Genomic DNA, 17,989 nt, shown 5'->3' on the forward strand with positions numbered 1-17,989 from the left:
GAGATTTCCATGGAGAGAGGAGCCTAGTGGGCTACAGTCCATGGTGTTGCAAAAAGTCAGACACAACTGAGCAACTAACATTTTCACTTAATATGCTGTCAAGTAATAAGCAGCCAGTAGGTACGCAGACCCAAGGAGCTCACTGTGTCCCAAGCAAATCACAATGAAAGAAGACCAATGCAGAGAAACATGTTTACTATAGATACACACACACACACACACACACACACACACACACACAGACACACACAGGGCAACAAAAATATGTACGAAGAAACTCGGGCTCTGTAACACTGAATACTGACGCTAAGTGAAAAAAGCCATACCAAAAACCTACCTACAGTAAAAATCTACATACTGTGTGATTCCATTTATTTGTCATTCCAGAACAGCCATCCCTATAGGACAGAAAAGTAATCCATGATTGCCAGGGGCTACAAGGGGTGGACAAGAAAGGGGTATGAGGGAATTTTGGAGCAATGAAAGTTTCTGTACTATTCTGTATTTGATCATGGTGAATGGTTACTCAATTGTATGTGTTTATCAAAACCCACTGAACTGAACACCAAATGGAGTATATTCGACCTTAATTTTTTAATTAATAACATTTTTTAACTTTGAAAAATGGATTTCTACAGTTTGAAAGCAAAAAAGCTGTGATTGTTTAAATATTCAATCATATCGCCTCTCTTATAAAAGGCAAAAGGTACATATTTCCAAATATGCACTAGCTTAAAACATGTCACCACTCAAAGAAATTTCTTTTTAAAAATGATCTGAAGGTGATGGATTCAGCCATGGGGCCCTGCGCACTAGTTAGAAGCAAGGACTCGATGTTCATGTGACAACACAGGCTATCTTAGCTACAGTGCTGAGTGGAAAAATGAAGACTGAGCTCTGCAAAATACCATTTATATAAATTAAAGACGCCCACACACAAACCAATAATACACGTCTTATCAGAACCATACCCAAAAAAGTTATTTTTAAAAAGCAACAACAAAAGAATCTCAAAACCACACACATCATTTTAGAAATTAAAGAACACATATTAAACATATTAGGATGCTAGCTAACCATTGGGAAGATGGAGAGAAAAATGATGATATAATGGAACTTAAAAGTAAACAGAAGACAAGGGGTCTTGCAAGGACCAGTGAGGACAGGTTGCCATGAACATACACATGAATAATTCACACTCTTTCACTAAACTCTAACTGGAGAAACAACTGCTCAATGATACACACACCCAACTGCGCTCAATCAAAATTAAAAACTCAAGAAATCGTGTTATAAATTTAGAAATATGGGAACTACAGTCCTTGGGCCCGTTGTGTGCCTCTGCTTATTTCTGTCTGCTGGCAAAGAGTAATGTTTACATTTTTTAATGGTTGGGGGGAAAGTCAAAAGAAGAATATATTGTGACACAAGAAGTTATATGAAATTCAAACTCCAGCATCTATAAAGTTTTATTGGCATCCCCACCATTTACGTTGTGGCCAATGCTGTTTTCTCTCTATGGCAACAGAGACCAGACATAGTAAAATGTTCCCTCTCTGGCCCTTAAGTTTGGATTGAAAGTGATCCATCCCTCACTCAGCTTGATCCCCAGTTCCAAAATCTAGTGGTATGCTATGCCAGGTGTTCTTCCCCCAGGAACAGGGGAGCCAGCAGGAAGCCAGCAATTCTCCCGAGCGCAGTAACCAGGACTCTCCCACACAACGCAGGCAATGACAATGGCAAAGCTGTGACTCTGAGCCCACGGGATTTCAGAACAAAAGGTCTTTATCCTCTCCACAAAAGCACAGCTTATAATGAGCTGTGTAACAGCCATTTTCCTTAGCAAGCAAATGGGGAACAGTGTCTGGCCTCCACAATTCGTATTGGAAAAACAACCTAGACGACCATTAATAAGGACCAGTGAAATAAATTATCTTATATGTATATGTATATACAGCCAATAGAGAGAACAGGTTGGTTTTACATGAGCAGACACAGAAGCAATCGAAAAGATAAGTTGGAAAACATTACCCCACTTTTGTTTAAAAAACATCATTGTGACAAATACATGATATTGCTTTTATGTGAAATCTAAAACTAGGCTACAAATAAACTTATCTGCAAAACAGAAATAGAGTTACAGATGTAGAAAAGAAACTTATGGCTCTGGGGGGAGGGGAGTAGGGAAAGATAAATTGGAAGAATTTATTGACACATACACACCACTATATATAAAATAAATAACTAATAAGAACCTACTGTATAGCGCAGGGAATTCTACTCAATTCTCTGTAATGGCTTATCTGGGAAAAGAATCTAAAAGAGTGGGTGTATGTATACGTATAACACACTCACTTTGCTGTATAGCTGAAGCTAACACAACATTGTAAATCAACTATACCCCTATAAAAATTATTTTTAAAAAACATTGTACACATATAAGCAAAACATTATACACTATGTACGAGCTACAGAAAATACATCAAATTGTTATATACTACATACAGTGGGGGATTGGGATTCAGAGACTTTTACATTTCATGTTATATTATTCTATTGTTTTTAATCAATGTGAATTACTTTTATGATAAAAAAATTTTTTTAATAATTTTAGATGGGAAAAAATCCTTCATACTGATGACCTTGCAGTTTTTTAATTGGAAAAGGTGAATCTTCTCTGTCACCAAAACCTCTTAAAACCATCTTTCATTTGAAGCCTGTAAATATTACCATGTCAATAATGCTTAAAAATCATTAACATTTAAATGTGTCAATAACACATAAAACCACAAAATAAAACCTAAAATAATATAGGTGGATACATGTCAGATCTTAGAATAGAGATGGACATTCTAAAGATAAAGTCCAAAGAAAAAGGCATAAAGTAAAAGACTGAAAGTTTTATAGGTTTCCGTGGTGGCTCAGTGGTGAAGAATCCAGCTACCAATGCAGAAGACACAAGTTTGATCCCTGATCCAGGAAGATCCCACACGCCTTGGAACAATTAAACCTGTGTGCCAAAACTATTGAGCCTGAACTCTACAGCCCAGGCACCGCAACTACTGAAGCCCACGCACCCTAGAGGCCGGGCTCAGCAATAACAGAAGCCTCTGCAACTACAGAGTAGACCTCTCTCATCGCAACTAGAGGAAAACCCTCGCAACAATGAAAACCCAGCAATCAAACATAAATAAATAAATAATAAACATTTGGGGGGAAAAGCTTTTATGATTGAAAAAAAAATGTTAAAGTTCTTCTTATTTCAACTTTCTATCATTGCCTATTATGTTCACACTCCCTCTTAAGAGAAAATGACCACCCACAACCCCGACTGCCCCGGCAGCCATATTTTATGCCATGTGACCACGGCATCTCAGCCTCCACCAGCTGGACTAGAAAAAGGCACGGACCCCAAGCAGGTCAGTGTCCTGTGATCCTCCATGGTCCTCTCTCTCACTCTCAAAAATTTGAATCAAGTAATTTTTAAAACTAGCTTTTGACACAAGAGCCTAAATTGAAAAATCATGACATGGAGGAGACAAGAGAGACCCCAGTGAAGCACAGGCCAAACCAAGGGGTGGAGTTCTCACACCCACTCTGACCAAGCAGAAGACCCCTGTGGACAGTGGGAGAGAAGGAAGCAGACTCATCAAGAACAGCTAGCTCAGTCACGCCCCGGGTGGAGCACTGAAAGTGAAAGTGAAGTCGTTCAGTCGAGCCCGACTCTTTGTGACCCCATGGGTAGTAGCCTGCACCAAGCTCCTCCGTCCATGGGACTTTCAAGGCAAGACTGCTGGAGTGGGTTGCCATTTCCTTCTCCAATGCATGAAAGTGAAAAGTGAAAGGGAAGTCGCTCAGTCGTGTCCGACTCTTAGCGACCCCATGGACTGCAGCCCACCAGGCTCCTCCGTCCATGGGATTTTCCAGACAAGAGTCCTGGAGTGGGGTGCCATTAGAGATGCACAAATTTCAGCTTCGGAGTGCCTGGAATCACCATGATCCTGAACTGCCTCCCAGCCCCTGGAAGGCCCAGCTTTATTAGAGCTCCTGTACTTAAGTTTTCCCCTTACCCCTCTACATGTGTCCTTAGAATAAACCTTCTTTACTTGAGCTAGCTTAAGTGGGCTGCTTGTAATCAAAAGAGCCAGACCAGAAAATTCTGTGCACTAAAAAAACACCACAGACAAACTACCATGACTAACTGAAAGAAAATGACAGCCTTAATATATAAAGAATTTTCATGAATCAAGAAAAAATTTAAACACTGAAACAGAAAAAATGGAGAGAGTTATAATACTAATTTTTAAAAGAGAAATATATATTACCACTAATACAAGAAAACTTATTCTATCTCAATAGTAATCAAATTAAAGTAAATTAAAAAATGGTTCAGGGGAAATACTAATACTAAATATAAGAAAAGATGCAGGTAAACAGATACCTTCAGTCACTGTTGATAGGAGTATAAATCAATACAACTCTCTTCTGAAGGTCAATTTGGCAATTTGTATCACTAACCTTAAAAATGGGCTTCCAGGCAGTGCTAGTGGTAAAGAACCTGCCTGCCAATGCTGGAGACATAAGAGAGGTGGGTTGGATCCCTAGGTCAGGAAGATCCCCTGGAGGAGGGCATGGCAACCTAGAGAATCCTTTGGACAGAGGAGTCTGGCAGGCTATGATTCACAGGGTCGCAAAGAGTCGGACACAACTGAAGCAACTTAGTATGCACGCCTGCACACAATCTTAAATATATTCGTATTCTCTGACTCACATCTTTATAGACCAGCTCTTAACCTGAAACGCGTATAAAAGATGTCACAAACTCACATCTAATGACAAAACATTAGATACCTAAATATTCTACATAAAGATATTAGTTAAATTCTGCCGTATTTATATAGTATACTGTACAGTTATATTTTAAAAGAATACTTAAGGACAAGAAATAACCATAACATAATGGTTAATAAAAAAGCTTTACAATCAAGGATAACTCAATTTTTTAAGTTAAAGAAAAAAACCTTTACACAAAATGGTATTTTTTTAAAACTTTGTTTCAAAAGGAAAACAACACATTAAAAAAAAATTGTGGGGTGTCCACTTTCACCGCTACTATTCAACATAGTTCTGGAAGTTTTGGCCACAGCAATCAGAGCAGAAAAAGAAATAAAAGGAATCCAAATTGGAAAAGAAGAAGTAAAACTCTCACTGTTTGCAGATGACATGATCCTCTACATGGAAAACCCTAAAGACTCCACCAGAAAATTACTAGAGCTCATCAATGAATATAGTAAAGTTGCAGGATATAAAATCAACACACAGAAATCCCTTGCATTCCTATACACGAATAATGAGAAAGTAGAAAAAGAAATTAAGGAAACAATTCCATTCACCATTGCAACGAAAAGAATAAAATACTTAGGAATATATCTACCTAAAGAAACTAAAGACCTATATATAGAAAACTATAAAACACTGATGAAAGAAATCACAGAGGACACTAATAGATGGAGAAATATACCATGTTCTTGGATCGGAAGAATCAATATAGTGAAAATGAGTATACTACCCAAAGCAATTTACAAATTCAATGCAATCCCTATCAAGCTACCAGCCACATTTTTCACAGAACTAGAACAAATAATTTCAAGATTTGTATGGAAATACAAAAAACCTCGAATAGCCAAAGCAATCTTGAGAAAGAAGAATGGAACTGGAGGAATCAACTTGCCTGACTTCAGGCTCTACTACAAAGCCACAGTCATCAAGACAGTATGGTACTGGCACAAAGACAGAAATATGGATCAATGGAACAAAATAGAAAGCCCAGAGATAAATCCACACACATATGGACACCTTATCTTTGACACAGGAGGCAAGAATATACAATGGAGTAAAGACAATCTCTTTAACAAGTGGTGCTGGGAAAACTGGTCAACCACTTGTAAAAGAATGAAACTAGATCACTTTCTAACACTGCACACAAAAATAAACTCAAAATGGATTAAAGATCTAAATGTAAGATCAGAAACTATAAAACTCCTAGAGGAGAACATAGGCAAAACACTCTCAGACATAAATCACAGCAGGATCCTCTATGATCCACCTCCCAGAATTCTGGAAATAAAAGCAAAAATAAACAAATGGGATCTAATTAAAATTAAAAGCTTCTGCACAACAAAGGAAAATATAAGCAAGGTGAAAAGACAGCCTTCTGAATGGGAGAAAATAATAGCAAATGAAGCAACTGACAAACAACTAATCTCAAAAATATACAAGCAACTTATGCAGCTCAATTCCAGAAAAATAAACGACCCAATCAAAAAATGGGCCAAAGAACTAAATAGACATTTCTCCAAAGAAGACATACGGATGGCTAACAAACACATGAAAAGATGCTCAACATCACTCATTATTAGAGAAGTGCAAATCAAAACCACAATGAGGTACCACTTCACACCAGTCAGAATGGCTGCGATCCAAAAATCTGCAAGCAATAAATGCTGGAGAGGGTGTGGAGAAAAGGGAACCCTCCTACACTGTTGGTGGGAATGCAAACTAGTACAGCCACTTTGGAGAACAGTGTGGAGATTCCTTAAAAAATTGCAAATAGAACTACCTTATGACCCAGCAATCCCACTGCTGGGCATACACACCAAGGAAACCAGAATAGAAAGAGACACACGTACCCCAATGTTCATCACAGCACTGTTTATAATAGCCAGGACATGGAAACAACCTAGATGTCCATCAGCAGATGAATGGATAAGAAAGCTGTGGTACATATACACAATGGAGTATTACTCAGCCGTTAAAAAGAATTCATTTGAATCAGTTCTGATGAGATGGATGAAACTGGAGCCGATTATACAGAGTGAAGTAAGCCAGAAAGAAAAACACCAATACAGTATACTAACACATATATATGGAATTTAGGAAGATGGCAATGACGACCCTGTATGCAAGACAGGAAAAAAGACACAGATGAGTATAACGGACTTTTGGACTCAGAGGGAGAGGGAGAGGGTGGGATGATTTGGGAGAATGGCATTCTAACATGTATACTATCATGTAAGAATTGAATCGCCAGTCTATGTCTGACGCAGGATACAGCATGCTTGGGGCTGGTGCGTGGGGATGACCCAGAGAGATGTTATGGGGAGGGAGGTGGGAGGGGGGTTCATGTTTGGGAACGCATGTAAGAATTAAAGATTTTAAAATTTAAAAATAAATTAAAAATAAATTAAAAATAAAAAAAAAAATAAAAGTCAGCCTCAAAAAAGGAAGGTATTAAGAAGAGGAACTTACCATACCAGGCGTTAAGATAAACAGCAAAATACGGTAATAAAAATAGTATTTGCTCAACTAAAGACACATGGACCAATGGAACAGAACAGAGTGAGAGCTAGGGTCACATGTATAATATATGTTCAAGAAGACGCCACAAATCATTGAAGATAGGATGGCTTGATAGTTTTGGAAAGAGAAAAATAAAGCTGGGCCCTTACCTAGTAGGGCTTTCCTGATGGCTCAGACAGTAAAGAATCTGCCTGCAATGCAGGAAACCCAGGTTTGATCCCTGGGTTGGGAAGATCCCCAGGAGAAGGGAATGGCAACCCACTCCAGTATTCTTGCCTGGAAAATTAGACCCTTACCTAATACATATACATAAGTTGACTTCAGAATGTTAAATATGTAAATGTAAGATAAACTGTAAAGTTAATAAAAAATAATATCAAAGAAAAAAATAAATAAATAAATAAAATTGTGGAAGTACACCAAAATGTAAACAGTGTTTATTACTAGGCGGTGGAATTTGGGATATTAATTTTCTTTTTAATTATTTTCTAGTTTTCCAAAAGTGTAAATACATATATACTTGCTTTAGAATCAGAAAACAATGTAAGGTTTGATAAACATCAGTGTGCTCAATCTGGGGTAATCCCTACAATTACTATTATGTAACAAAATAAATACACAAAAGACTAGAAAGATATATACCAACATCCTAACAGATTCCCTCCAGGTGCTCAGGCTAAGGGTGGTTGTTGTGATTATTTCGTTTCCTTCTATTTTTCTGCATTTTCCAGCTTTTCTGCAATGAGCATTTGTAAGTTTATACCATACTTTCCAACTTTATTATTTCTCCACTTTATTATGAAAATTTTTCAAATGCTCAAAATTGAAAGCTTTTTTTCATGAATATATACCCACCACCTAGATTCTACCATTGTGTTACTGTATGTACTTTATCACAAATATGTCCACCTATTCATTCCAACTGCATGTATCTTTAAACTCCTCTTACGTCTGTGAAAGGCAGACATAAAGCACTGGGGCGCCCAGGACAATGGCAACAGTGACAACAGCAGCGAAACAAGCATGTGACCTGCTCTCCCGCTGACAGGCTCCAGAACTCACTGGGTTCCTGACCCCAAGCCTCCAGCCTTTACCCCGAGCTGTGGTCTCAGACCCGAGCCTTGCCCAAATTACAGGGGAGGAGGCTGCCAGCATGCATGCAGAATCACCCTGCCCTTAACAAACACTCTCTCCCACCTCAGGGAAGTGGTGTAACTGGTCAACGATACCCCTTGAGAATTCTTTCCCCTTGGGGATGCTCACCTCTGCCTGGGAGGGTCAAAGGACTCATTCGTTTGCTCATTCCCTCAACAGAGGCTCACAGAGCCAGGTACCTGGGCTACACCCATGAACAAAGCCAAGATACCCGTCTTCATAGAGCTCTTGTTCAGTATCAAAGAGAGAGAAGGAAATTCTTCAAATGTATTTAAAGCCTCAGTGTCGGTGTGCTTAGTTGCTCGGTCATGTGCGACTCTTTGTGATCCCATGGACTGTAGCCCGCCAGCCTCCTCTGTCCATGGATTCTCCAGGCAAGGATACTGGAGTCGGTGGCCATTCCCTTCTCCAAGGAATCTTCCTGATCCAGGGATCGAACTCGGATCTCCTGCATTGCAGGAGGATTCTTTATCGTTTGAGCCACCAGGGAAGCCCCAGTAAATGATGATATCAAATAGAAGAGATATCAAATAAGAACAAAAAGAAAGAAAAGGTAAAACAGGATTAAGCGGTCTGGAGCACAATGTGGTTGGCGGTGGGGGGACACAGGCTGCAACAGTCTAAGGGTGTCAGGGAAGGCAGAGAGTGGGCCCCGCAGATACCGGGAACATTCAGGCCAAGGGGACAACCTGAGCAAAGGCCCCAGGTAGGCGTGTGTTTGAGGAACATCCTGGAGGCCAGCGTGGCTGGAGTGCGGGGGGAGGAGGAGAGGGTAGGATGGAAGATGGAGAGAGAAGCTGATGGCTCAGACAAGATGGGGAGAGCAGGGCATGAGAAATAATGGATTCTGGACGTCTTTGAAGGTAGACTCAACAAGATTTGCAATGAGGGAAGATCTGAAGGAGAGAGGAGTGAAATGTGACTTCAAGGTTTCCAGGAGGCCGAATGGGCAGGCTGCTGGCGGGGAGGGTACACTGGGGTGAAATGTCCACCTGGAACGGGGCAGCTGCATGTGTGAGTCTGGAGGTCAGAGAAGCGGTCTGGGGTGAAGGTCACTGCTGATTTTAGAACAGCTCCTATTGGGAGCTGGAGGCAAAAACCTGGCTGAAATGGGTATAAGAGAGACCAGGAGCAGAGGACCTCCTCCTGGGAAAGGCAGCATCAGAGATTTTTGTTGAAGTCTTGAAAAATGAGGGGGAGCATGTATTCAAACCCAAATCCTGCCCTTTTTTTTTTTTTTTTGGCCACACCATGTGGCAGATGGGATTTCCTGACCAGGGATCAAACCTGTGTCCTCTGCAGTGGAAGCGCTGAGTCTTAACCGCTGGACTGCCAGAGAAGTCCCCCAAATCCTTCACTCTTAACTCTCACACTCCACTGCAATCAGAGGAGGCAGAAAAGCAGATAGATGGAGAGCAGACAGGTGAACAGGGGTGGGGCCAGACAGGAGCCAAAGCACAGCGGTGCGGGCATCTCAGGGCGATCTTAGGGTTGGGTCCGAAGCAGGATCCCTGGGGTGGACCCAGGCCTGGTGTTTGGGGGTTTTTTTTAAGCCTCCAGGTGATTCTACTGTGCAGCCCAGAGGGAGAACCACAGGAGAGGGTGTCCGTAGGGCAGAGAAGGCTAGACAGAGAGGGGCAGTCGTACCTCATTTTGCAGTTGGGGAAACCAAGACTAAGATGAGGTCACTTACCCAGGGTCAGCCTGCAGGTAGCCAATCAGGAACCTGAACCCCACCTCGTCCCCACCACAAGGAGGAGGGACACCACCCAGCCCTCTAGCAGATTTCGCCATCTGCCCCTGAATGATAACCAACATTCACTCCTGCAACTCAGAGCCAGTGTGAGACCCTCAGGTGTGGGCACTGCACAGGACCAGAGGGGAAAGGAAAGGCACTTCCAGAAGAATTTTTAACCCAAGGGTTGAAACAAAGCAAAAGCAATGTTTTTCTTTCATTCAAGACCACTAGGAAGCATTCCAGTCCACCCACGCTCAGCCCCATTTAGCCCCCTTGTCAGAAGTTTGCAATCTGTTTTTTTTTAATTAACTTATTTTTTATTGAAGGATAATTGCTTTACAGAATTTTGCTCTTTTCTGTCAAACCTCAACATGAATCAGCCATAGATATACATATATCCCCTTCTTTTCGAACCTCCCTCCTGTCTCCCTCCCCATCCCACCCCTCCAGGTTGACACAGAGCCCCCGTTTGAGTCTCCTGAGCCACACAGCAAATTCCTGTTGGCTATCTATTTTACATATGGTAGTCTAAGTTTCCATGTTACTCTTTCCATACATCTCACCTTCTCCTCCCCTCTCCCCATGTCCATAAGTCTATTTTCTATGTCTGTTTCTTCATTGTTGCCCTGTAAATAAATTCTTCAGTACCATTTTTCTAGATTCCAATATATGTGTTAGAATACAGTATTTCTCTTTCTCTTTCTGACTCACTTCACTCTGTATAATAGGTTCTAAGTTCATCCACCTCACCAGAACTGACTCAAATGCGTTCCTTTTTATGGCTGAGCAATACTCCATTGTGGATATGTACCACAGCTTCTTTATCCATTCATCTGTTGATGGACATCTAGGCTGCTTCCATGTTCTAGCTGTTGTAAATAGTGCTACAATGAACAATGGGATACATGTGTCTCTTTCAATTTTGGTTTCTGCAGGGAATATGCCTAGGAGTGGGATTGCTGGGTCATACGGTGGTTTTATTCCTAGTTTTTTAAGGAATCTCCATACCGTCTTCCATAGTGGCTGTATCAATTTACATTCCCACCAACAGTGCATGAGCATTCCCTTCTCTCCACACCCTCTCCAGCATTTGTTGTTTGTAGACTTTTTGATGACGGCCATTCTGACCAGTGTGAGGTGATTATCTCATTGTAGTTTTGATTTGCATTTCTCTAATAATGAGTGATGTTGAGCATTTTTCATGTGTTAGCCATCTAGAAACGTCTGTTTAAGTCTTTTTCCCACTTTGTGATTGGGTTGTTTGTTTTTCTGGTATTGAGTTGTATGAGCTGTTGGTATATTTTGGAAGTTAATCCTTTGTCAGTTGATTCATTTGCTATTATTTTCTCCCATTTGAGGGTTGAATTTTCACCTTGCTTATAGTTCCCTTTGCTGTGCAAAAGCTTTTAAGTTTAATCAGGTCCCAGCCATTTACTTTTGTTTTTATTTCCATTACTCTAGGAGGTGGGTCCTAGAGGATCTTGCTTTATGTCATCGAGTGTTCTGCCTATGCTTTCCTCTAAGAGCTTTATAGTTTCTGGTCTTACATTTAGGTCTTTAATCCATTTTGAGTTTATCTTTGTGTATGGTGTTAGGAAGTGTTCTAATTTCATTCTTTTACATGCAGTGGTCCAGTTTTCCCAGCACCATTTATTGAAGTGGCAGTCAATGTTGATTTTTTTTAATGAAATATTTCAGGAGTACAAAAAACACAGAAAGTAGGCTAGTGAGCATGACTGCTGTGTTTAAAGCAGGATGCATTTGGTTTTTAGAAACTGCATACTGATTACAGCCTTGGTTCAAATTCCAGCTGTACTACTTATTAGCTGAGTAGCCGTGGTCACCGTTACCTAACTCCCAGCCTCAGTTCCCTCAGCTCTAAGATAAGCTGAGGTAATTACAGCACACAATTCAGAAGACTGTCCTGAGGACATGAGTTAGTACCTGTAAAGCAAACACTACCTGGTACACAGGTGCGTCCTCAGTCACTGCAGTAGAGTCTGACTCTTTGCGACCCCATGGACTGTACCCCACCAGCCTCCTCTGTCCACGGGATTCTCCAGGCAAGACTACTGGAGTGGGAATTGAAAGAGACACGTGTACCCCAATGTTCATCGCAGCACTGTTTACAATAGCTAGGTCATGGAAGCAACCTAGATGTCCATCGGTAGACGAATGGATAAGAAAGCTGTGGTACATGTACACAATGGGATATTACTCAGCTAATAAAAAGAATGCATTTGAGTCAGTTCTAATGAGGTGGATGAAACTGGAGCCTATTATACAGAGTGAAGTAAGTCAGAAAGAAAAACAGCAATACAGTATACTAATGCATATATATGGAATTTAGAAAGATGGTAACGATGACCCTATATGCAAAACAGCAAATGAGACACAGATGTAAAGGACAAACTTTTCAACTCTGTGGGAGAAGGTGAGGGTGGGATGATTTGAGAGAATAGCACTGAAACATGTATATTATCATATGTGAAATAGATGACCAGTCCAAGTTTGATGCATGAAGCAGGGCACTCAAAACCAGTACACTGGGACAACCCTGAGGGATGGGATGGGGAGGGAGGTGGGAGGGGGTTTCCAGATGTACACCCATGACTGATTCATGTCAATGTACGGCAAAAAACACCACAATATTGTAAAGGAACTAGCCTCCAATTAAAATAAACAAATTAATTTTTTAAAAAAGAATACTGGAGCGGGTTGCGATGCCCTCCTCCAGGGGATCTCCTGACTCAGGGATAGAACATGTGTCTCCTGCATTGGCAGGTAGGTTCTTTCCCACTAGCGCCACCTGGGAAGCCCTGGCAAATAGGTAGCATTCTGTAAATGTCAATTTTTGCTGCCACTGTTCTTGGGGATGTTTTTATTATTCTTGATTTGGAAGGTTCACAGACAGCTCCAGGACCAACTGGAGACACTCTGGAGGTTGTGAAACCCTCTTTGTTCCCAAATCACATGCTGTGGTGAGTGTGGAAACCCCTCATCTCACCCACTCCATTTCCAATACTCTGGGGAAACCCTCGAGAGGCACATAATTCAAAACAAAAGCAAAACCCTGAAGTCTGGGGAGGGTGCTGAGAACGTATTTTGCCGGCAGACAGTTGGGAGTTTTAATGCAAAGACTTTAGGAAGAAAAGAAACCCCGGAGGAGCCCACCCTCAATACTGTCTGTCTGAGACTGCATTTTCAGAAGCAGAACCCAGTCCACCTAAGACTGAGGCCCCTTTGCTCCATTGCTGTGTGACCTTCAGGAATCACTTAACCTCTCTGAGCTTCTCCAGCAGAGTTTGTGTTAGGAATAATGGGATAATGGGGGTGAGAACTCTAAAAACCACTTAACACCTGTTAGAGAGTCCCAAACTCATGCCCCAGGCTGGGTGGGTGCAGGGAACTGGGTGAAGCGGGAGGCCAGACTCCCCAGCTTCAGGCCCAGCAAGAAGGTAGAGGAGGGGCTGGGTTGACTCATCACCTCTTCCCTCCCAGCCTCTGGGGGAGGGACAGTAGCAGCTCCAATCGGGCACCAGTCCAGCCCCAGCAGACCAAAGGTCATGGGTATTCTGAAAAAGGAGGCAAAACTCATCTGCCTTCCCAGGCTCTTGACCCCCACAAACTCCAGACCTTTTCCACATGTTGAACCTCAGCCCACAGGAACCAGGACTTCCCCTGAACTCATCTGGGAACCACCACCGCTGCCACCAGGCACCCCTCGGGGTTTTCACAAGTTACTTGGAATCCTTATAGCAGCCCTATTTTAACCGCCAGGAAACAGCTCAGAGATGGAAAGTAACTTGCCCAAGAGAACTCCTGAGAAGTGGTGCCAGGGGGCTTCCCTGCTGGCTCAGTGGTAAAGAATCCACGTGCTAATGCAGGAGACATGGGTCCAATCCCTGATCCGGGAAGATCCTGTATGCCATAGAGCAACTAAGCCCGTGCCCACAGCTACTGAGCCTGTGCTCTAGAGCCCGGGAGCCTGCCAGGCTGAACTACTGAAGCCCGCCTGCCCTAGAGCCTGCGCTCTGCGACAAGAGAAGCCACAGCAGCAAGGAGCCCGTGAACTGCCACTGGACACCAGGCCCCACTCGCCACAGCTAGAGAAAAGCCCCCGCGGCAACGAAGACCCAGCACAGCCAAATATAAATTCATTAACTAAATTATTTTTAAAAAGAAGTCATGCCAGGATTACACTACAGGTCTTCCTGAACCCAAAGGCCAAGTTCTTTCCGCTGCACCCAGTAATTCACACGAAGCTTCTGACATCTGCTCACCACCCCTATGGTGAGTTTTGCCACTGCTTCACAAGGCCCTTGACTGTTTGCTAGCAAATCCCCATTCATCCTTCTTGTCTCCGCCTCCTCAGTGCCTTCCCCTGACTTCCCTGTAGAGAGGGTTTATCAGCCACAGCCCATTTAGTCTATAATGATGACTATAATTGTCGGGCTGAGCCCCGGGGAAAGGAGCAATCAGTTTCCCTGCCCAGCCCACCAGCTGCACTGGGCAGCCAGCCAGGCACATACAATGTTCTCAGCAGAGGTTTGTGGGCTAGAGGAACACTCTGCTTCCTGCTCAAGCCCCCTCCACGGTACAGATGAACCCTTGCCCTGCATGAAGCATCCACTTCTTCCCTCCTCCCCTTTGCACCTTAACTAGCTCCACAGAGATCTGTCAGGATGTCAGGCAAACCTAGAGGGTCGTGAAGAGGTCCATAAGAGAGTATCAAGTCAGAGCCCAGAGCAGGCTCATCAATTTCTGCATATCTGCAGGCAGGAATAGGCATGCAGATGTAGAGAACAGACTTGTGGACACAGGAGGGGAAGGGAGGGTGGGATGAATTGAGACAGTACCACTGGCTTAGGTATACTGCCATGTGTAAAACAGAAAGCTATCGGGAAGCAGTTTTGTAGCGCATGGAACTCAGCTCAGGGCTCTGTGATGACCTAGAAGGTGGAATGGGAGTGGGGGTGGGAGAGAGGCTCCAGAGGGAGGGGATGTGTGTATACTTATAGCTGATTCGTGTTGTACAGCAGAAACCAACACAACACTGTAGAGCAATTATCCTCCAGCTTGAAATAATTTTTTTTTTAATTTCTCCATATCTGGAGCCTCAGAGGCCCTTTGGATCTTCACTTACCCAGCAGCAGCTGCTCAACAAGCCACGGGTTTAAGGACAGGGTGCATGGAGAAGAGAAGGCAAAGCTCTTGGACCACGCCTCCTAAGCAAATGTATTAATAGAACACAGTGGCACTGACCTGGAGCCCTCAGGACTGGACTGAAGGGCTTGGAGAAACGTGGGCCCATATGGTAGACATGCAGCCTCTCCAACCCAGGGAGATCCAGGGAGCTTCTATCAGAATAACTAACAATTGTCAAGTCCTAAAAGCCAGGCTTCCCAGGTGGCTCCGTGGCAAAGAATCCGCCTGCCATACAGGAGATGTAGGTTTGATTCCTGGGTTGGGAAGATCCCTTGGAGAAGAGAATGGCAACCCACTCCAGTATTCTTGCCTGGGAAATCCCATGGACAGAGGAGCCTGGCAGTCTATAATCCATGGAGTTGCAAAGAGTCGGACACGACAAAGCACACACACACACACACACACACACATATACACACACACACAAGAGCCAGGCAGTGGCATACATAGAGTAGGAAAGTACACCCATCCTCTGGGTGCAGACAAATAGACGAGTTGTCCATAGAGAATTTTAAGTCAATAAGACCTACCAAGAGTCAGTCTGCTGTTTATTATCACCATATGCCGACACTTTTAAACAGTATTAGTGATAATGGTCTAAGTTCTAACTCACGCAGTTCCTGCCAAGATTTAATAACATGCATGCGAGCTTTAAGTAAACACACATTCCTATTCTTTGAAAAGCTTAGTTTTCTATGCGGAAGTCTAATCAGAGAACACCTAGCTATACAATAACCTCCAACACACACAGACTCAGCTCCATGTGTCTGCTCCAACAGTAAGTTCTGAATGGCTCAGAATGGTTCAAGTTCACTTTCAGGACAGTTTGGGCTACCAATCCCTCTCTACATTTTCCTGTGTTTAAACAGAAGACAAGCGTCTGCGCTCCCAGCACCAGAAGAAAAGAGACTAAAAGAGAAGTGTCTGAAAGTCTGAATCAATTTCACTGGGAACTAAACTCTCATTCTAAAGCAATGGACTAAATAAATGTCAAAGTTCACCATCATTCAGCCATTTTCTCTGATTTTTGCCAAAGAAGAAAAACTGGGGAGAGTTTTACCAAATAAAAAATTATGATGGATTTTCTGGTGAAGATGTTTTAGTCAAAATGTTTTAAATGTGGATATATTTAAAAGCCACTAGAATGGATAAACAACGAAGTCCTACTGTATAGCACAGGGAACTATAGTTAATATCCTGTGATAGGTTATAATGGAAAAGAACATTAAAAAGAATATATGTGTGTATATGTATATAACTGAATCACTGTATTGTACAACAGAAATTAACACATTATAAATCAACTATACTCCAATAAAATCAATTTTAAAAAGAAAAATAAAAAAATCAGAAATTCTCTAGCAGTCCAGTGCTTAGGACTCTCTGATCTCACTGCCTAAAGCCTGAGTTCTACCCCTGGTCAGGGAACTGAATCCCGCAAGCTGAACGGCACAGACAAAAAACAAACAAACCAAAAACCTAGAGATCAACAAACATAAATTAAAAATAAAAGCCACTAGAATTAATTTTTTAAGACATAGGCAGCATTGCAGTTTCTGGAATTTATTACAAAATGGGATTTTTATTAATCTCTGGCAAACCGATTCTAATGTTTAAGGCTTTTCCTATTTGTATATCTGTTGTTTCATATGAGAGAAGCTTTTGAAATTAATAAAAAGTGTTCTTCAATCAACTGTGAGCCAAGACAGATTGACAAGTCTGCCTCTACTGAGAGTTGCATATGCAAAGAAGATCAGTTTTGTCAAAGTCAAGGACAACTTTTCAGAAGAAGTTCCAAAACAGAAACTATAATGTTGTCATTATTCATGAGTATAACCAACCTAACTTTAAGAACAAGTTTTCTTCTAAATTACATTAATGCAACTAAAAACTATTAACCCATTACCCATTCTTCTATTAACTATTAACCCGTTCTTCTCTATAACATCTACCCTACTTTTCAATTTTTATTTTTCCACTGGCGTGATTTCATATACAAAGCTCAACAGAAGCAACTTTACTGTGTTTCTTTTCCGGCCATTACTAAATATTTATTTCATGATTATTACTGAAAACAATGTTGTTAGATAACGAAGAGGGATGTTTTTAAATGACCACTCCCGGCATCAAATATGCCAGGTACACCCTAATACCAGGCATGCCTTAAGCTCTTTACACGGATTAAACCATAATCATAATCAGAACAATGAATTACAGGTGAGCACTTAATATGCGTGCAAAGCACGTTCTGAGCACTTCAGAAGTATTAAGTCACATAATCGTCACTCTGGGACTGGAAACGTGATCAACGTGCCACAGCTAGGGAACAGGATGGTGAACATGATCCCAGGGGTGTCTTCCTCAAAAGCCGGGCTCAGAACCTCTCCGCAGAGGGTCCTGATCGGTTGAAAGGAAGCATGTACTAAGCCCCTTTATGATTTCTGAACCACATCACAGATTAGAGATAGGAAAAGTGAAAGTTGGGAAACTGCTGGCAGGGCGCCGCTGAGGCCAGAAAAATGCCCCTGT

The 17,989-nt window shown here is 42.0% G+C and overlaps 1 protein-coding gene across 8 annotated transcripts in view; it reads right to left on the bottom strand.

Moving 5' to 3' along the window:
* PLAAT3 (phospholipase A and acyltransferase 3) overlaps positions 1 to 17,989 on the bottom strand; it is a 34,095-nt gene that overhangs the window by 15,103 nt on the left and 1,003 nt on the right. The window lies entirely within an intron of this gene.

Source organism: Ovis aries, chromosome 21 (assembly GCF_016772045.2).
Source record: "Ovis aries strain OAR_USU_Benz2616 breed Rambouillet chromosome 21, ARS-UI_Ramb_v3.0, whole genome shotgun sequence".
Classification (NCBI taxonomy): domain Eukaryota; kingdom Metazoa; phylum Chordata; class Mammalia; order Artiodactyla; family Bovidae; genus Ovis; species Ovis aries.